At 39.9% G+C, this 21,610-nt stretch overlaps 1 pseudogene; it reads right to left on the reverse strand.

Moving 5' to 3' along the window:
• Positions 1-7,487: 7,487 nt before the first annotated feature.
• Positions 7,488-8,679, reverse strand: LOC100606435 (annotated as a pseudogene).
• Between the last annotated feature and the right edge of the window lie 12,931 nt (positions 8,680-21,610).

The raw sequence follows: 21,610 nt of genomic DNA on the forward strand, positions 1-21,610 counted from the left end.
TGCATAGACTTTCAAAGAATTCTTGTTCAGAGATTTCTATAGGACGAGTGCGTAACATGGTAATTGTTGTTTTTACATATCTGGGAAAACAAATGCAGAATATTTAATATTTCTAAGATCATGCAGCTGGCCAGTGGCAAAATGGGGAACTGACCCCTGGGGTTCTCATTCTCCCTTCTGTAAGATATCTGCAAATTCTGGGGGCAGTAAATTATGGCACAGTTCCCTCTAGAAGCAATTCTGTTAACACAGGATGTAATATCATCATGAATTTCTCCCTGCTCCCCTCCCAATTATGCTTGTTCTCTGTCCTTCCCCATTCCTTCCTTCTTTTTCTCCTATGCCATTGGCATTGGCCAACCCTTTCTTAAGACCTTCCAACTTTGCTCCCCTCCATGGCATTTCATCTTTGTATATATGTTCAGAGATCATCCTAGAAATTGTGAATTCTCTTGTATATTGTCAGTTCTATTCTGGTTGGGTGCTTCTTTTTCTCTTGGTAGGAGAGAAGAGGGGAAATCGTGCTGATCTATTTTATGTAGCTCAGAATTGAATTTCTAGAGCCTCAGAGACTTATTAGAACTGGAAATGTGCTCCACATTTTGCCTATCAACAAAGCCTAATCAAGAATACATTCTTTGCCAGCAACATTCAAAACGGAGATGATTCCAAGCTGTGGCTTGGAAATAAACTCCTTTTATTGCATTTCAATTTATAGTGTTCTTTGCTTTCATTTTGTATAAACAGGGAATTTTCCCATGTCGAAGAACCTGATGCACAAATTAAGATATTTCAAGTAATGTCATTTATGATCTGTGGAGAGATCATTTTGGGTTGATATGCCATACTATTCTGAGTTTCAGACAACAATCTATGTACTTAGAATGTGCTCCCACATACACTTCTCACAGGAAGACTAATTGTCTTGGGATTAACAACATAATTTAATGGGACTAGTATATATTATTCAGACCTCAATTTGCAAACCTGTGGGTGTTCTTTTGTTTTTGTTCTCCTTTTTTTTTTTCTTTTCTTAGCTTTTGATTTTCCTCCCCACAAGCTCTCTCACGGCACACAGCTCGCAGAGCTGCTCCAAATTGATTTAAGACCCCAAGACAAATCACCAGTTCTTTGACTGATTTGTAGTAGCAGAATCAGGTAACATTTAAGAGCAGGATAAACAATACGTGAAGTATTCATGGGGACAGAGCTGTTGCTCAGGTTGAACAATTCAAAAGTTTGGAAACTGCTATTTGCAAATTCATCTTGTGGATCTGCTTGTTGGAACGCTGCTTCTAACTAAAAACAAGGGAGAAAAAAAATCAAGTGGAAGAAATGTTTAAGTTCCCAGAACCAGAAAAAATAGAATAAATCTCAAATACTCACATTAAATTAACCCTGGATTTATCTTGCTAACATGGCAAGTCATTATATACTTAACACAATTGAGATACACAATTTTGATGAGCAGACCATTTCTTGAAACAATATTTTCACAGTACGTGAAACATAAGAGCTTGGGAAACACTAAATTAACCCTGAGGGAGACAGTCATTGACATGCTCATGATTTTATATGGGAAGCTGAGGAGAGTAAAGCTGAAGAATCCGATAGATAGACAGACATGTCTCAAGCTGTGAACACGTGTGTTTTCAAAGTCCATTTAATATTGGTAGTCTCTAACTTTTCAGCACATTTTCCTACAATGATAACAGTGAATTCTCAATAATGTTAGCTATGGGCTAGGCCCTTTGTAAGTGCTTATGTGAATTGTCTCATTTAATTCTTTCAAAAATCCTGTGACTTAGATTATAGTTAACCTAATTTTTCAGAAGAATCTGAGGCTCAGAGAGATTAAATTGTTCAAGGTGACACAGCTGGATCCCAGGCAGTTTGACGCTAGAACCTGTATTATTACCCACTTTGCACATAGAGTTGGTGGTATTAATCATAATTAGATTCTGTTCTGATTATCTGTTATTGTATAACAATATACCCTCTTTCCCCCGCCAAATTTTTTTTTACTCACAATTTTGTGGGTCAGGAATTTAGAAAGGGCACATCTGGGCAGTTTACATTTGTCCTACCTGGTTTCAGCTGAGGTAGCTAGACTGAGGCTGGGGGATTCACTTCCAACAGGGCTCACATGGCTGGCAACTTGGTGTTGGCTGTCAGCTGGGAACCGGATGGAGACTGTTGGCCATAGTCCTTGGTTCTTCTCAACAAGGGCCTTTCTGTGGGCCTGCTTAGGCTTCCTCACAGGATGGTGACTGTATTCCATGAGTGAGTGTTCCAAGAGATATAAAGTCGAAGCTGCCAGTTTCTTATGGTCTAGGCCTGGAAAACTAGTACAGTGTTATTTCTGTTTGTCAAAATTGTGATAGAGGCCATTTAGATTCAAGGAGAGGTGGTCTACTTCTCAGTGGAAAGAGTGGCAAAGAATTTGCAGTCATCCTTAATCTACCACGGGTACCCCAAATAGACCATAAAAGCCCACTTATTTACCATGTGACCTAGATTAATGTTCCTCAAAACTTATGTTTAACCTCTTCCTCTATCAGGTTAGCTTTAATTTAAATCTTACTTTTTATTTTTAGAGATAGGGTGTTGCTCTGTTGCCCAAGCTGGAGCACAGGGGCATGATCATAGCTCCTGGCAGGCTTGACCTCCTGGGTTCAAGCGATTCTTGTGCCTCAGCCTCCTGAGTAGCTGGGACTATAGGTGCTCACCACCATACTGGCTAATTTTTTTTGGTAGAGATGGAATTTCACTATGTTGCCTAGGCTGGTCTTGAACTCCTGGCCTCAAGGAATCTGCCAGCCTCAGCCTCCTAAAGTGTTGGGATTACAGGTGTGAGCCACCGCACCTGGCCAAAATCTTAACTTTTAAAAAACGTTTTCTTTCAACTCTTATGGTTTATGATTCTTTGAGACAAGGGTGCATTATTTTAAAATACAAAATCCCTAGAACAGAGTTGGGATTCTATATATGTTTATCATTTTTCCTTTTGCTCTAAGCAGCCGTAAGATTTAATAAACAAAGAATTAGGGCCAGGTGTGGTGGCTCAAGCCTATAATCCTAGCATTTTAGGAGGCTGAGGCAGGAGGATCACTTAAGTATAACCCGTCTCTACAATAAATATAAATATTAACCGGGCATGGTGGTGTGTGCCCGTAGTCCCAGCTAGTAGGGAGGCTAAGGTGGGAGGATTGACTGAGCCTGGGAAGCTGAGGCTGCAGTGAGCCATGATTATGCCACTATACTCGAGTCTGGGTGCCTTAGTGAGATCCCTTCTCAAAAAAAACAAAACAAAAAACAAAACAAAAAAAAGAACAAAGAATTTAGCCCGGGGCAGTGGTTCATGCCTGTAACCTCAGTGCTTTGGAAGGCTGAGGTGGAAGGGTCCCTGGATCCCAGGAGCTCCAGGCTGCGGTGAGCTATGATTGGCCATAGCACTCCAGCCTGGGCAACAATGTAAGACCCTGTCTCTAAATAAATAAACAAATAAAACCCAGAAGAACAAAATGGATTGTTTCTAAGTGCAAATATTCTACTTTATCGGTTGGGCATGGTGGCTCATGGCTGTAATCCCAGCACTTTGGGAGGCCGAGGCAGGTGAATCATTTGAGGTCAAGAGTTCAAGACCAGCCTGGCCAACATGGCAAAACTCCATCTCTACTAAAAATACAAAAATTAGCCAGGTGTGGTGGTATGTGCCTGTAATCTCAGCTACTTGGGAGGCTGATGCAGGAGAATTGCTTGAACCCAGGAGGTGGAGGTTGCAGTGAGCCGAGGTCGTGCCCCAGCATTCCAGCCTGGGCTATGGAGTGAGACTCCATCTCAAAAACAAAAACAAAAAACAGAAAGACAATAAAACCCAAATAGTCTACTTTATCTTTTACAACATAAACATTTCATTTTCCAAGTTGCATAGTAACATTTCCTTGTCTGTCATCAAACTCCGTATCTGTGGTCTTTTTAGTAGGGGCAGGGCCTGTGTCTAATTCATCCCTTATACTGAATTCCCAGAGTAAATACAGTAACCTGGGAAATAGTAGGCACTCAAAAATATTTCAGGAATGAAATTTAACAGGCAAGAAAACAACTTGAAAATCTAACGTGTTGATTCCTAACAAAGGAAAAAATGCATCAGGTGGTGTGACAGTTTAATACATGTGTTTTTCATTTTAAATGTTTTAACACAATTGTAAACCACACATCATCCTATTCTGATAAATTTAAAATATACAAAGTTAATATTAATGCACAATTATGAGGATGTATATCTACCAAGGGCTATTTTTTGCCACCTCAAAAGGTAAGACCTCTTTGTCTTTCTAGTGAAAATGTATTTTAATCTAATTGTATGCCATCAGGCATTTTCCATTTAGCTAAAGTTAGCCAAAGTTAACATGAATGTCAAATACTTGGCCTGAAGTACCATCTACTTACTTTGATTTAGAGCAGCCGCGTCCAACTTGCGGCCCACGGGCCACATGCAGTCCAACATGACTTTGAATATGGCCCAACACAAATTAGTAAACTTTCTTGTAACCTCATGAATTTTTTTGTGATTTTTATTTTTTAGCTCATCATCTGTTGTTGGTGCTAGTGTATTTTATGTATGGCGTAAGACAATTCTTCTTCTTCCAATGTGGCCCAGGGAAGCCAAAAGATTGGACACCCCTGATTTAGAGTTTCTCTTTTCTTTTGGTCTTTTATTTCTTTCTCAGAAATAAAGAATAAATAAGACTGAACATGCAGAGCACTAGTTAGCTTGAACATTGGCCTTTTAGGTACCAAGCATGCATTTGGACTTCCTTCTGCCACCCAAGGCCTGTGAAATCATATTGTTAAGCTGCCTCATAACACATCTAGGGGCCTCTGAAATTCTGGTCTGAGAGTTCTGGGATTATTAAATCTTGCCTAAGTTCAGAAATGCCACTCACTGTTCACATGTGGAGAAAAGAGTTTATAGAAATTATTTTATTCAGCAGTAGATTAAAATATTTATTTTAAAAAAAGCAAAATCAAGGAAAAGAGGAGTAGACCACACTAATAATCCACTATATAAAGATATGTTCTTAATCTTCAATTGAAACATTCATATGTGAATAGCTAATCTTCAGGACATTGGCTCTCACAATTTTTGTTGATGAATAATCCAAATTCATTGCTTCTCTTCCTATTAAAATTTGTCCTGTTTAAATATGTGCTCTAATTCCTGTTTTGCCCCAGGTAGCAATTTAGCAAACCAGTGAGTAGAAAGGAAGTTCCAAAGAATAATCTTAAATAATGCATTTGGCTACTTATTTTGTACTTTAGTAACAGCTCACAGACTGAAAAATTAGAATTATTGGGTAAAAGTAAGTTTGAATGTTTATTCTTTATAGATTTTATTAATGCTTGTGGTCTTTTCAATGACTGCTGTGAGTAATAAAGATTAGCCTTTTACAAGGTTGAAGATCTATACATAAGAAGGACTAACATTGAGAGCACAAGATGGTGAGATTAAAAGATAAAAAATATACATAGAAATTCTTACCCTTAAACATTTAAGGAAGATAGTCTGCAAATAAGTAAAAATCAGGTCTTTTAAATGATGATGAGGATGATGATATGGTGATAATGATGATATGGTGATGATGATGATACATAAAGGTAATGATAATAAAAACGAAAATCCATGCTCTGCACATACAATTTGGAAAAGATAATAAAATAAAGTGGAAGAATTCAGAAAGGTGACTAGTCTGAGCCAGCTTCTCACCCCCTTTACATACTTCCCCAACTCCAATCAGAACACTCCAGTACTGAAATGGGAAATGATGAACCAGGGCATTTGAAAAACCTCACCTCTAATTTCATTAAGGCCAATTGCAAATGACTTATCTCAGAGAAATGAAGCAACTTCATCCCAGCCATTTCAATGGGGGGTTGCGTTTCAGAAGCACACACAAAAAATTATGAAAATGAGTATGCATGAAGGTTTAATAGCTAATTTTCCAAGTTGATTATCTTGGCCAGTTCATTGGGATGCTCTTGCTTCTTTGCTAATTTAATTTGTTTCATCCTTTTTATTGTTTCCTTTAAATAGCAATTAGGGAAGATAGCACTCCATTTTGCCTCCTACTTGCCCTTTTGCTAAATCATGATTTCACCCTGTGCCAGATAGTTACGGGTGTATGAAGAGATGGCACTGGTGAAAGGCAGAGCGGGTGAACACACTTGACTCAAGCCTGAGGAATCCAGGAAAAAGTTGCCAATGATGAAAATGTGTGTGTGTGCGTGTGTGTGTGTGTGTGCGCGCGCGCGTGCATGCACGTGTGTGTGGTGAATACCTTAGAACAATTCCTTTATTCGCATATTCAGAAGTGTAAAACATGCCTATCTGGAAGTACAGATTCACTTACATAATGTCTACCAGCGTGCTGCAGTTATTTAAAAGCTAGCTATCAACTTGGTAAGATATGGGAACCTTTCTATTTTGTACCTACTGTTTTAAAACTACTGTATATATTTGTACATGTGACAAGCAGCTATTAAATGTTATAATGATTTTTTTAGTATACTGTCATTAAAAGGCATTTATCAAGTGCTTGTTTTAATGTAGCCCTATCTTAGGTGAGAGAAAAGAGGGCCTCCTTGATATGTAACATTCCACTGATAAAATTTGCAGTCTGTTCTTAAAACACTGTATATTCTGATGAGGAAAGTACAAAAGGTCTCAACATGTATTAATTTTATGCCTTTTTTGTAGACAAAAGTAGGAGGAACAGTTTCTGTTCTCAGGCAGGTCTATTTGGGGATAAAAATAGAATATGAAATAGAATGCAATAAACAAATTACCTAGCTATACTTTTTGAAGTCCAGGTCGGGCAGTGAGGTTAGGCTGGAAGACCTCTTATGTTGTGAAAGCTTGGTTAAAGATAGGAGTTGACACGGCCTGAGTGTCAGCCAGTGGGGTTCTCTGTCACCAGTCACTGCTCTCTTTCTCTACCGAGTCCGTTAGTCTTCAGGCTTATATCATCCAAATTAACAAAAGGAAAATCTATAAACAACAGCTTCATTGGGAGTTACATCTCTAAGGAAAAAGCAGAAATTTGTAGATCTTCAAAGGAGTGTTTGCTCTCAGGTATCTCCTTTTATATTTATTTATTTATTTACGCCCTATTAGGAAGTATTTTCATTGTTTTTCTTAGAAAAAGTTTTCCAGACACTAACAGCTTACAACATTTCAACAGCAACGTTGTTAGTTGAGAGAGGGGTTTTCAGGAGTTGGGGATTCTAGAGTATGAGGAAGAAATGTTGCTATCCTGCTTCATTATAGATGGATGGCATAGGTCATAAATGGGAGACTCTGGCTGCTAAGCCAATATCAAAACCCACTGGACTGACACTTCCTTCTACATAGTTTATTTTCCTTCCTATTGTCTTCCTGTCCCATGGAAACGCCTGCCACCCTGTAAAGCCCACTGGCAGATAGCTTAGGCTCTAGTCTTCCCCCTTGGGTAGGAAAGGGAGTGAAGGGAAGGCCACTCCTGAGTTTCCATGCTTTCCTCTTTCTCTCCTTGGGGTGGTTCTTCTGTCTTCTCCTTTTCTTCCTCTCCTTCCTGTTTCTCTGGCAGCTTCTCTTAAGCCTTTTCCAAAGCTGTTACTATCACTCCATCCCAGGTAGATATTTCAGAAGCAAGATGGCTGGCATCATCCTCCTGGCCAAGGATCTTCCTAAAGCCACCAGAGGATTCAGACCAGAGTCGGAGCTGTGTGGCAGACCATGTCCTGCAGTTGCATGATGATGACTGTGTATACTCTCACAGGGGTCAGTGACACCCAGTGACCCTAGCAGGAACTGTCCTGCAGCCAGAATCTGCAAGCAATGCTCTTATGCAACATTTAGGGCCAAAGACTGTCTGGTGAGGTTGTTCATCGCAGCAGAATGACCCAGTAGGTCAAGGATCCAGAATGTGAGTGGCTCAAAGCCAGGAAAACAAACCCTCAAGTCCTTGAGTAGTCTGATGAGAACTTTATGGACTGAGAGGCACTTCTCTCAATCCAGCAGGCAGGTCAGATGACTGCCAAGGCATTCTGCAATACCTTGCTATCCAAATAGACTTTGGGGTCCAGTTTTCCAAGATCGAGTGACACTGTTGTAATGAGAATCTTCACTGGAGCATTAGAAGAACTGATTTCAAGCCAGTTTTGTTGGTCAGCACGGTCAAAACTTCAGAAGGATCCTGTGCTGTGAGGCTTTCCACAGCTTTGTTCCCCAGGGCAGTAACAGCTTCCAGTGTTGGCAGAGTGTTTAGTATTACCACCAGGGCAGCTGCACTGTGGCCTGTAGCCATCTTTCTCTTTTTGTACAATCCCACCTGTCAGACTTCTTGAATTTGCACTTCAAATTGGAGCCACAATCAAATTATCAGTCACGTTGTTTATTTTTGTTCCCAGAGAAAGGACAGAGTCCTGTTCAGCAGAGCTGGGAGCCAGGTACTGATCGCTCTTCAGCAAGGCCTCACTGAAGGCCATTTCCTCAGGTGCTGGCTTGACCCCGGGGAAGGGCATTTCACACAGATAGAAATCAAATGGGATATGTGGCACAAAGAGCCCGAACCCTCCTCCTGGGCCTCTTCTGGAACCAAAGCACCCACCACGACCGTGACCTCTGTCATCTCTCATGGCACCTTAAATCCCCGACACTGGAGGCTGCACTAACTACCCCTTTCCTCTCAGATACCTCGTTTTAAATCATGGTAGGCTTAAACTTTATAAGCCTTTAGCATTACACATTCCATTGTTTATCTTTCATTCTCTAGCATTTATGAAGGTAGAATTTTCCTCTCCAAATTGTAATGTGATGATGAAATAGCAGAAAAGATCTCACTTTTCTCCCCTTGGAAGAAATATGGAATTCAGAAATACAATCTAAAATCTGTCCTCAGCTCAGCCATTCCTGATGCAGTGTTACAGTTGTCCAGAGAGGGCAAATTGCCTTTAGAGTTGAGAGGGACTGTCACAAGATTCTCTAGTTATTCCTGTAACTAGAATGCATTAGCCTTAGAAGAGGTGTTTGTCTACTGGGTGAGGGATCCTAGTTTGAATGAGTGAATGAATAAGTGAGGAATCTAAAAGGCCATTGGGAGGCTTAAAGAATGGCAGCTCCTTCTTCTCTGGCTCTGTGGTGAGTCATCATTGGGAAAATAAGCAGCCTTCACTTTAGTAGAGGGGAAGGCAGCATCCTCAGTGGAAATCCTGCCATGCAGTTGGAATTAGTGTTCTGGGAAAAGGCTGAGAGTTCAGCAGAGTTTATTAACTTGGGAGCTGGAATTCTAGAAGAGCAGCTATGGGAAGATGATTTGCTAAGGAAGAACGTAGAACCAAATTGGAGTGACTGTGTGGGAGGGGCGGGATGACTAGAGAGGCTTATACTTTGGCAGCTTAGAAAGACCTGGATGAAATGGAAGGTCAGTTGAAATGATCTCAAGCTTCCATTGTGAAATTGTTTCCATTCTGCAGCTTCAGGAGTATGTGAGATCTTGTCATCTTTCCTCTGTCCTATAATCTCTCCACAAGGCATGTGCTCCATACAGCCCAGCACATAATAGGTGTTCAACACAAATTTATGGATAGCATGAATTCATTAAGAAGCATACAGACAGGAAATGCAGAATACAAGCTTAGGTCTTCATTGCGGCTAACTGCTAGACCTTCTGTGTCTCCAAATTATTTTTGTTAAGTTAGTTCAAATACTTGCAGTGCTTTCCTGTGGAAGATGGATTCAGCCAGTTCAAAACTACCTCTAAGGGAAGAACTGAGGACACTGGTAGAAGTTAGTGGGAAGTAGATTTTGGCTTAGAATTTTCTAATAACTAAAGTTCAGAATTAAAAGGGTGCTGTTTTTTAAAAAGTAGTGAGCCTCCTAACACAGGAAGCATGCAAGTAAAGAAAACTGAACGTCTGTGTCTTAGGGATGTTTTAGAGAGGATCCCTTCCACCACCAAGAGTTTCGTATTATTTCTGTTGTTGCGTTAAGTGATGGTCTAATATGATAAAATACAAGTAATCTATTTTGGAAAGGAGACATAGATACAATTATTGAAAAGCACAATAGAGAAAAAGATTGCATCTATATTATTGTTATATAACCACATGCCAATATGTCTAGTACATAGCATTAGAAAATGTGTCAGGGTGTAATAAGTAACTTTTTAGAATGCCCTATGCAGAATGTAGGAGCAAATCTGAATTAAAAAGGCAGAAACTGAAGAGGACTGGAGTCATTAGGGAAGGCTTCGTGGGCCAGCTGGTTCTTTAACAGGGCCTTGGAAAAGGTTAGAATGAGGACAGGCAAAGGGGAAGTCCCTGCAGGGAGGACTGTGCAGGAGTATTAGTGGGAGGAGGTGTTGGGAGGAGGCAGGATGATTGGGCTCACTCAGGCTCTCTGTACGTATGTGCTTTGCACAGAGAAGAGGGGAGCAATCAATGGTCATTTGAGGGAATGACACACACTTAAATCCCTCTTGTCTGAAATCCTGCAGTATCCTGAGTTCCATTGGCTTGCGGGCTGAGGGACCTGGGAGTCCCAGCTGGGTTCCTAACTAGCTGTTTGGTCAGACACATCACTTAACCACCCTGAGCCTTGTTTTTCTCAATTATAAGCCAAGACAGTTGGTTAAATCAGTGCTTCTTAAACTTTAATGTGCAAATGGAGATATTGTTAAAATGTAGCTCTGATTTCAGGGTCGGGGCAGGACTTGAGATTCTGCATTGCTAACAGGCTCCCAGGCGATGGCGATGGTATGGTCAGCAGACCACCCTTTGAGCAGTAAGGGGTTGTATGACTTAGGTACCTCCGTGATATGAGCACTCTACAAACTAGTTTCAATTATGGTCTCATACTTTTTTTTTTCCGTAGTTGTTTTCTTATTAGGTAGTACAATTGAGAAGTATCTAGCACAGAGCTGAGTCCACAGTGGCTACTCAGTAACATTTGTTTATTCACGTAAAGTTTATCCGTTGGATACAGTGCTTACCTTAGAAGTGCAGTCGTTTTTGTTCAGTCCTGCATTTCAAACATGTAGTGCAGGTTCAGCAAATCTAATAAAACTCAAAGAAAAATCTCAGTGCTTTTTAGATCTCTTCTCTTGTCTCATGACTCCTGTTTCTTCCAGTAGGAAAGGAAGTAATGCGCTGTCTAAATATCTGATTGTTGTGTTGCTTTAGGGAAAAACAATTAGATTGCCTTGCTATTTGCCAAATAGATGGAATGAAGGTTTCACTCCGTTAACACTCATTCCATGAGTCATTCTAGATTCTTGACAGTATGCCAATAAACCCCAGTTAATTCACCAAAATTGCCCCTGGTAGCATTTTGTCTCTGCAGGTAACCAGCAGCACTGTAATCACTTACTCCACAAAGATAATGAGGTTGTATGGTTTCTATTTATGCTACCAATTTGTTTTAATATTGTTATTGTTCCTTTTACAGTAAGGCAGATTGGTCTCTGTCTTAAAGGACTGAGAAAGAAGGGTATTAAAGTTCCCAAACTGAATGTAAGTATTAATATTGAAAATAGTATTATTGTTTTTTGGACTGACAGTAGTAATTTAGAAGTGTTCTAAAGAGGTTTTATTGATTGAATATATACTTATTTGACCTTCAAGATTTCTACCAGACTCCAGTTGGCTTCTAACAAAAGGTTTATACAGATAATGAGATTCCTTCCAGTTCTAAAACACTGTAACCTCATGAAATATGACCAAGAGTAATGTACACACAGGACAATTTACACTTGGGAAATGAAGTTGACCAAGTTGTTCCTGAGGTTTTTTGCTTGCCACCTAATATAAGACAATATCATTGAAAAGAAAGAAGAGAAAATACAGATACAAGCATTTGTCCTTCAAGATAATCTAATAACTCAGTAATAAAAATCTGTCACACAGATTTGGTATGAAATCTCTGCAAATCAGGGAAATCCATTACAACAACCAATCTAATAGAACATCAACATACCACTGAATTTGTTTTTTAAAGAAATATGCTGTCTGTACCCAAGCCATACTGAAGGATTATTCCATAGTTTATTTTGGTTGAGAAAAACTAATTTGAGTCACTAGATTTTAGATAAATGTCAGAAGTCCATATTTAACTTGTTTAGGCAAAAGGCATATTTAATGGAAGGATCTTGGGGTAGCCGACATGACTGAAAGAAGAGTAGGACAACCAAGTCACCAGCCGGGCAGGAAGGAATGCAGCGGGGCCTCTGGAACCCTCAAACCAGGAACCAGCTTGTCAGGACTTCGTCTGTCTTTTTGGTTTTTACTTCTCTTCGTGCCAGCTCTATTTTCTTCCACTGCAGACCAGCTTTCTCCACGTGGCAGTTAATGGGGCTGTGGACACCTTGCATGGGAGTTCTTTTACAACTTCTGTCAGAGAGACAGACTGACTCTCCCAGATTAATTTTTTTAATAGGCTAGGGGAGAACTCTGGTTGGCCGGGTCAGGTGGCTGCTCAGCCTCGGATGCCAGCTCTGACTAGGAGGGCAGCATCATATAAGAACATGCCACATTTTCTTGTAACCACATGGTTGGAGTTGGGAAGGGGGAAATTAATTCCAATATGAGGGAGGAATACATTTGCTAAAAGGTGGAGACCAGTGGCTGGGCAAGGACTCCCAATGTGTTGGTCCATAAAATAGTTTGGAGTAGCGCCCTATCCTTGCTTTAATCCTCCTTGCCCCTCTACTGCTTACAGCAGGTTGGGAATTCTATGCTAGGTGTTCTATAGTCCTATCATATAAGCTGCAGGGGTCTTGCACCGTCTACTCCTTAGAAAACAAAACTGCCAGTCTTTCCTGGGCCCCACACTTGTCTATGTGGTGGGTCTATTACTGCTTTTGTAATCGATTAGCCTGAGTTACAGAAGAGGGAAAGGATAGGCTGACAGATGGTATTTGCAGTAGGTGCAGAAGAAGATTTGAGCGTCTCCTAATACAAGTCCCCTTCCTACTCCTCCCTCCTGTCTGCCCCCACCAGCCAAGGAACATGTGTGGTCCTCACAAGTAGACTGCAAGCCACCCAGGAGGCAAGAACAATAGCATGCATGCTTTAAATCCTGGGAATCCCTGAATACGGTTCTTACACAGCATGAAAGTGTAACACATATTTATAGATTTGATGTTAAACCAAATTTAACCTGTATAAAAATATAAGAGATGTAGCCGAGTTACATTGTGATTTTTAAAGTTCCTCAAATGTGAGCATTTTGCATGCAGTGTGCACATTGCTATTGTTTCCAAGTGTAAATAAGAGGGCAGAGTCCTATTTATTGGTAATTCTATTATAGATCTATAATAGATGTATGATACTCTTCTTAAAGACACAGCTACAGCAGTTTTAATTATTCACCCATAATGAATGAACCTGGTCCCTGCTTAAGAAATGCAAGATTTGTATGATTCAAGCATATTCTCTCTTACAGGCAGACACTAATGAATCCTATGAAGGTAATAGACTCTTATCATTGAACCAGAGCCTGAACAAATGTGTTCATTAGTCTTACTTGTCTTCTGATGATAGATAAGTTGAATCTTGAGCTGGACACATGTCCAGATTTAAACTTCTTTAAGACATAGGGGTTATATTTTAACAGAAAACTTTATAATCAGTGGATTGTTATCATTTGTTGTAGAAAAGAATTTGCCTCTGATGCTTATCATGAAGATTCTTATGGATACTTTGCATTTTTTCCTAAATGGAACTCTTTTTATTATTTTTTCCTGACTTTGTAAGTAACACATTCTCTTTGTAGGAAATTTAAACACTTCAGAGGTGAATATTAAATTTAAACAATTCAAAACTCCCATAATTATATTCGTCAAAAAAACACTGTTAACATTTTGATGCATACTTATTTATATTATTTAACAAGCTCTTGTACAGCAATTTGTATACACTAAGCTCTTGTCCATCCACTTTACAATTGTGCTTCATTTATTTCTCTTGACAACCCTATGAGGTATTATCGTTTCCCTATTTACAGAGAAGGAAATGGAGTCTCAATGGCTTTAATAACTTGCACAAAAGTACATGGTTATAAGTGGCAAAGTTGGGATTCCAACACAGACCCTCTGACTCCAGAGTCCCTGCTCTTAGTTATATACCAGGCCTCTGTGTATCCTTCTATATCTCCATGCCTAAAATTTAAAAAAATCTAGCCCATGTTTCCAAGTTGACCTGCCTCCTGCAGTCAATTTTTCCTTTAATAGCCTCTTAAAATGGGTCGAGACCCCATCCACGGAAAGTGGGAAGTCCACTGTGCCTTTTCCCCAGTATTTCTGTGAATTCCCGGCTGTGTTGTGTTCTGGGACATTCTTCTGAATCCTACTCCCTCACAGCATCTTGTCCATACGTTTGCTATCTTGTCTCTTTGTCTCTGGACACCTCCTCAATGTACCACTAACATAGATAAAGTGGTTATATGTAGGGAACTTTTCCTGAAGATCTGAGGATAAGGAAGATAATTAAAATTAGGAAAAAAATTAACACGATGTTTGAAATGATCGTTCTTAGATCCTGAGGGAAAATTAAAATGTCAAAAATTTAAAAATAGTTCCTCTTTGGACACATTCCAACTCCCAATATTACTTTCCTATCTTGTGAGCTGCTTTCTCTCTGACTCCTCTCAGTTACTTTTTTCCTTGTTTAATATTCTTAACCCCCACCCCTCCACTTTTTTTGAGACAGAGTCTCCCTCTGTTGCCCAGGCTGGAGTCCAGTGGTACAATCTCAGCTCACTGCAACCTCCACCTCCTGGGCTCAAGTGATTCTACTGCCTTAGCCTCCCAAGTAGCTGGAATTACAGGTGCCCGCCACTACTCTCAGCTTACTTTTGTATTTTTAGTAGAGGGGTTTTGCCATGTTGTCCAGGCCCGCCTCGAACTCTTGACCTCAGTGATCCGCCCTCCTTGGCCTCCCAAAGTGCTGGGATTACAAGAGGTGAGCCACCATGCTCAGTCCCCTTTTTACCTAGGTTATCACCCCTAAACCCAAGTCCTTTCTTCCTTTATTATGCAAAATGACTTAGCTCTACTTCTAAATTTTAAAATCTGTTGTTTTTCCAGTGGTTCTCAATTGGTGGGTGGTGGCGTAAATATGAGTTTGCCTTTCAGAAGCTATTTTTGTTGTGATAACAAAGAATTATTCAGCTCTAAATGTCAGTAGCGCTGAGGCTGAAAAACCCCAATCTGTAAAAACTGTTTATTTTGCTTTTGGGAACTGTTTTCCTTCACTTGAATGGTGTAATTTTGGGGCAGCCCAAATTACCTAGCAGTCATAGTATATGCTATGTAAGTCATAGTGCCTACATAATACGTACAGAGTAAACCACAGTGCCTGCTCTCTGATTCTTGCAGTGAGCACCCACAAGGCTGGGTCCAATTTTGGGGGACTGGCTATGGACATTTGGATCAAGTTGGACCAATCCTCACCTGGATTGTATTCTACAGATGCCTTCCTGCTTTTATGGAGGGAGAGAATTGACAGGGATATTCATTGCAACACCATTTGTGATAGCAAAAGCTCAGTAACAACCCAAGTGCTCATCAATAGGTGACCGATTAAATTACGGTAAAGCCGTACAAAGAAATACTATCAGGTCGTTTGTACCAGTACCAGGTTAACTGGGTAAACTTAGAATTATATTTCCCAGAATGCCTTTCCTGTAGGATTCTACATGAGAACTGGCCAGAAGAGGAATTACTGGGACATTTGGAAGGTGGAAGTGAACAGTACCTGTTACTCTCTTAAAGTCATGGAGATTGGATGGGAGGCAGACTCAGAGAGGCTGGTGGTTGCCGGCAAGCCCTCACTCTTCTTTGCCCCATGTTCAACTTCTCCTCCTGACTGGCACCTTGCTAGAGACCCACAGAGGAAACAGCTTCCCATAGATTCCTCCCCAGCTTCCCCTTTGTTGACTCGCTTTGTGGCCTGAAGTACTGTAGGGCTTCTCATATTGACTAGCAACTCTTCAGAAACATCAGACTCTCCCTCCCAGATCTCTACTTCCCCAGCTCCCCCAACACTTGTACAAGGTCTAATTTGTATACTATCTCTCTCAACCCATAACTTTAAGTGGTTTTGCCTCCCTGATAAACTTTGGCTGATACAACTACATGACCTTAAAAAATAATGCAGCTGCTCCATATACCAATATAAATTCATCTCCTAGATAAAAGGGAAAAGAGCAAGGTGCTAAACTGATGAAAAATGTTACAGATAATGCTAGAGTCCCCTTTGACCAATACCTCTAAGCCTGGTCCCCATTTCTTTCCCCCAGAGATTAATACTATTATTAGTTCTAAGTCAATTCTTATGGTCTGAGGAAGAGTCCTTAGCAAATTGTAACTCCTGTAGGAGATATTTTGCTAAGATTCTTTTATTAACATATATATAAGTAACATACATTAAAACGCACAGATTTTAAGTGCTCACATGATGAGTTTTGATAATCATATATACCTGTGTGACATCACCCCTTAAAAAGATATGGAACATTTCCACCCTCCACCATTTTCCTTGTGCAGTTTTCTAGAAAATTACCCTACTTCTGCAGCCATGATCTCATTCCTAGCTCCATAAATTTGTTTACCTGTATTTGGCTTTCGTAGGAATGGAATTATATAATGAGTACTCTTATGAGTCTGGCTTCTTTCATTCAACATAATGTTTTTGAGATTTGTCCATGTTGTTTTATGTATTAGTAGTTCATACTTTTTATGCTTGAATATTCCATTGTAGGAATCTACCTTCCTGTTGATGGACATTTAAGTTGTTTCCAGTTTGGGGCTATTCTAAATTCCTGTAAGTTTTTTAATATAGCAAAGAGATTGTTGAGATTATGGTTATTAATATTTTAAAGATTGTATAATCTCTACTTTAATTTTCCCAGAGAACTTCACCTCCTTCCACAAGGAATCACAAATTAGGTACAAAGTTATGATTTCTGTTTTTTTTTCAGAGCTTTTCCATAGTTGTGGGAAAGAAGATGGATAAAGTTATTGTTAATCTACAGAGGAAGGAATGATGCCAAGTTTTTCAAGGCTTCCAGAGTCACAGGAGGAGTCACTTGGTAAATCCAGGAGCAGAAACCAGGTACCAGTTGGAAGACCACAATGTGTTTGTTCAGACCTGTTGGCCCCCTGGATCCTTAGCAAAAGACCACAAAGACAAGTGTTGAATGCAGCTTTTAAAAGTATGGAAGGGACGGTAAGACAATTCTAAGCGTGGACTAGAATATAATTTAAGGTTTCTGTGACACGGTGTTAGAACTCTTTCCTAGAATTATGAGAGCTGAACTAACAGCTCCCGGATAATTGAAGCATAATAATTAATCTGGAAAAGTGGCCTCTTCTTTTCTGTGGTTGAACCTAAGTGTAGTTTTTGCTTTTAGCTAAAACCAGGTCAATTAAGACCACTGGAACTCTGTGACTGAGGATGTGTGGTATTTATTGGGAATTTACAATGAGATTTTTGTTCTTTTATACATTTTAATATAGATTGTTTTCCCTATAGTATTTAGTGTTAATTAATGGGGCTGACACAATTAATGGCATCGAGAACATATAATTATATTTATTATACTAAGAAATTATGCAATTACATAATTGTTTTAATAGGTTAAGTGATCTTATAGATATTTTTATCTGTTTTTGCCACAGCGTTATCCTGATTTCTCTGTGAGAAAACTTTTAATGTTTCAAAAATTTTGAGATAGACTTTTGTTAAATTGATCTCATGAAAATTAGTATATCTTTTTCAGTAACTGGGGATTTTCCTAAAAGCCATCGAAGATATAATATTAAAAGATCTGCTGTTAAGATAGCTGTTGTCATAAAAAACTGTTGATGAATTTTGAATTTTGACTATTAACTGTCCATGCTAATCAGATATTCAGAGAACAATAAGCAGCATTTGCTGAATTCATTTTTAAGGAAGTCTCAGTTAATATAACTGATTCTTTTAAATCTCCTCCTAAAAGAAGGTATTTATTTGAAATATGCTCTTGCTCAAAGTTTAAGATCTGCAACAATTCATCATGCTCTTAGAGTCTAGTCTTAAGCAATTTAATATCATTGTGACAGGTATTTATTTACCATTGAAGTAAGAATCATTATTTGCTGACACTTCATGATTTATCTTCAAGTAGTCCTATTAGATGTGATAGGAATGAATTAACTTAATTTTATCATGATGCTCATAACTTTATTTCCCCCATAGAGGCAGCAAAGCAGTCTTCTTGCATGCTACACATCCGATTTTTCTCTTCCCAATGCTGTTTTTTTCAGTTCGTGCTTCATTAGTAAAAATATGGGTCCTAATTTAAAACACACTCAATTCTGAACCCAGAATATTCCTTTGAGTAGATATATTTGAGTAGGTCTGTTCTCTTGAAGGATAGCTTTCACCCAAATGCAGTGTCTGTTTAGCATTTTTGTGCCATAGAATAATATGTTTTGAATGTTGTTATTTACCTGTAAGTTCTTTACCCTTAGTTTTTTGCTCTGTCTGCAGGTTAAGTGACTAGCCTAAGGTAAGAGCCAGATTTGGAGCTTGGAATCTGATAGCCCTTAGGGTGCTTTTTTCCCTGAGCCAATCCACACTTCTACCTCAGTAAAGGAATCATCTGAGGGCTCAGCTTTTCCTCTGCAAGAAACCTGCTCTCTGGGACAGTAAGTCACGCCCCCTGTGAAAACATCTAAAAAACGTATTCATCTTTGTTATTGCTTCACGGCATCCTAAGAGTACAGAGTGCTAGCCTCTTTGTGAGGGAAGTCTACTGAAGGCAGGCCGCTGTGTAAAGCCATGGATCTGATTTTCAGTGGACCACTCTCTCTGTATCAATCATGTCGTTATAAAGAGACCATAATGCGTGAATGACATTGCATGTCTGAGAAAAAAATATGAGTTTTGTGATTTGGCTGAATGAAAAAGTGCTGTGTCCAGTATCACAATACCTTTTCTGACCTCAGCTGAATATTGCAGTCTAAACACCAAACAGTTCAGGTCTTATTTCCATATGGTGGCATCTGATACTGTTCATTTACTGTTTGGGTGTCAGTCTTGCCTCTCTCAGAACATACTGAACTGTTCGTGTTAGGGGAGCAAGTCATATCATTAGTATCCTTTAGTACATCTGCTATGGTCTGAATGTTTGTGTCTCCTCCCCTACAAATTTATATCCGGAAATTCTATCCCTCAAAGTGATAATATTAGGAGGTGGGGCTTTTTGGGAGGTGATTGGGTCATGAGGGTAGAACCCTTGTGAATGGGATTAGCAATCTTATACAATAGGCCCAAGGGAACTCATTCATCCCTTCCACCATGTGAGGACAAGGTGAGAATGTGCTATCTATGAACCAGGACGCAGACCCTCAGCAGACAATGAATCTCCCAGTCCCTTGACCTTGGACATCTTAACCTCCAGAACTGTGAGAAATTCCTGTTGTTATCAGCCAGCCCTTTTGTAGTATTTTGTGATAGCAGCCTGAATGGACTAAAACAATGTCTAAGACATTTGGCTGATTTAATTGTTCGCTGAAAGAACTTTTTTCAAGGATATGGTACATAATTATATGAATGTCCTTTATTGTCAGCAATACTGACTGTACAACTTATGAAGTATAATAGCACGATGATTAAGAGCTTGGGTTCTGGAATCTGACTATAACATTTCTTCTACTTGCTATCTTTGGAATCTGAGACACATTCCTTAACCTCTTTGGGTCTTAGTTTCCTCATCTGTAAAGAAGAATAATAAGGGTTACTACCCATAGCGTCGTTATGAGTTTTAGATGAGTTACTATCGGTAAAGCAGAGAGCAGTGTCTGGCACGTAAGAAGGGCTTGCTATTGCTATTTTAAGAAATAGTTAAGCCTATAGGGTCTTGACATCCAGGTTGGCTATAGTTTGTGGGTTCAGGAAACCTGAAGATTCTATTCACACCTGGCCTAGGACCTCTGTGAAAAGTTTTGAGTTATGACTCCAGAGCTGGCTCTGGAAAGTTCCCAATTGGTCAGATGAGTACATGTGAGAAATGGAATTGAGTGTGAACATAGCCATTTGCAAGAATTTTGGCCTGAGGCTAAGATGAGTTAAATTGATTGACTCAGAAGTTGTGGCAATAGGCTAGCCCTGTGTACTAGAAGTTGTTATTTCAGCAAGAAATAGTTAAAGAAAATTCATCAAAGGATCCTAAGGCTCAATGAAATTCTGAATTCAAAATCTCTTTCAGCAAAGTCACTTACTGTTATAGTAGGTTCCAGTTAGTTGAAGTGTAGTCAACCCCAGCTTTGGTTAAATAATCATGTGGTTCTGAACCACATGGAGCAAATGGTAATGGAGAAGCAAATGGTCACTCATCTCCAAAGCTGGTCCACAGGGAAGTCTCCTTTCCAGCACGCACACTTGTTCGGTCTTCTCCCCATGAATCCAGGATGGTCCTCCAACTTGCTTTTGCCCCCACAGAGTGCAGGGGATGCAATGCTCTGTGGCTTCTGAGGCTAGGTCATAAGAAGGCTCACAGATTTTGCCTTTCTTCCTGGAAGGCTCCGGGGGAGGCTAGTCATGAGGCAAAAAGTCCAACTGTCTGGAAACAGCCATGCTGTGAGACAGTGGTGTACTAAGGCTGGGGGCAGTGGGAATGGTCCACTTAAAAGTACAGAGATTAAAGGGATGCATTGTCTATAAAGAATTTAAAAAGTTTACTAAAACCAACTAAAAGTTGGTCTTCCTTTTCTTATCAGCATGCACAAGCAATTCTAAACAAGGCTCAGTGGTAACATATCCCTTCCCATGAGTGGATCACTCCCACTGCCTCTTTCACCCACCCTGCCCCCTGCAAGCCAATGCTGTGAAGCTCAAGCTAGCCATGTGGCAAGGGAGATATCTGCCCAGTCTCCAGCTGCTCCAGCCATCCCAGCCCAGGCACCAGTCACGTGAGGGAAGAAGCCATCTTGGATGTCCAGCCTAGTCTGGCTTTGAGAAGACTCTAGCTCCTGCTGCCATCTTACTGCAGTTTCATGAAGGATCAAATGTCATAGCCATCCAGCCGAGCCTTGGCAAACTACAGACTATATAAGGAGTTTTTTTAGGGCACTGTGTTTTGGGGGTAGTTTGTTATGCAGCAGTTGATAAACAGAAAAGAGAAGAGGCATGCAAGAAGAAGAGAGCCTCTTCTATCTCTTAAAATAGCAACAAGTGTCCTTGGCCGTGTGGGGTCTCTAGAGATCAGCTAATCTTGATGTTGACAGAGGCCAAAAGTACTTGATTTCACTACCGGACGGAAATTATATCTGTGTAGATGTTGCTAAGCAACAAGAGATCAGAAACCTATAAGGAGTGACCATATAATGCAAAGCATTGAGTCAGCCAACTGAGTTCCTCCTGCACTTATTTTTTAGAACCTGCTTATAAAAGAAGCAATGTCCACAATGTGTGGGGGGAGGAAAGTCTCCTGGGACCTTCAAAGGAAAGCGTGCACTTCATCATAATTTGTCTGCAATGATCAGCAAACTAAAAAGTCAATACGTAACCTGAAAAATGGTCATTG

This window comes from Nomascus leucogenys, chromosome 1a, assembly GCF_006542625.1.
Source record: "Nomascus leucogenys isolate Asia chromosome 1a, Asia_NLE_v1, whole genome shotgun sequence".
Classification (NCBI taxonomy): Eukaryota; Metazoa; Chordata; class Mammalia; order Primates; family Hylobatidae; genus Nomascus; species Nomascus leucogenys.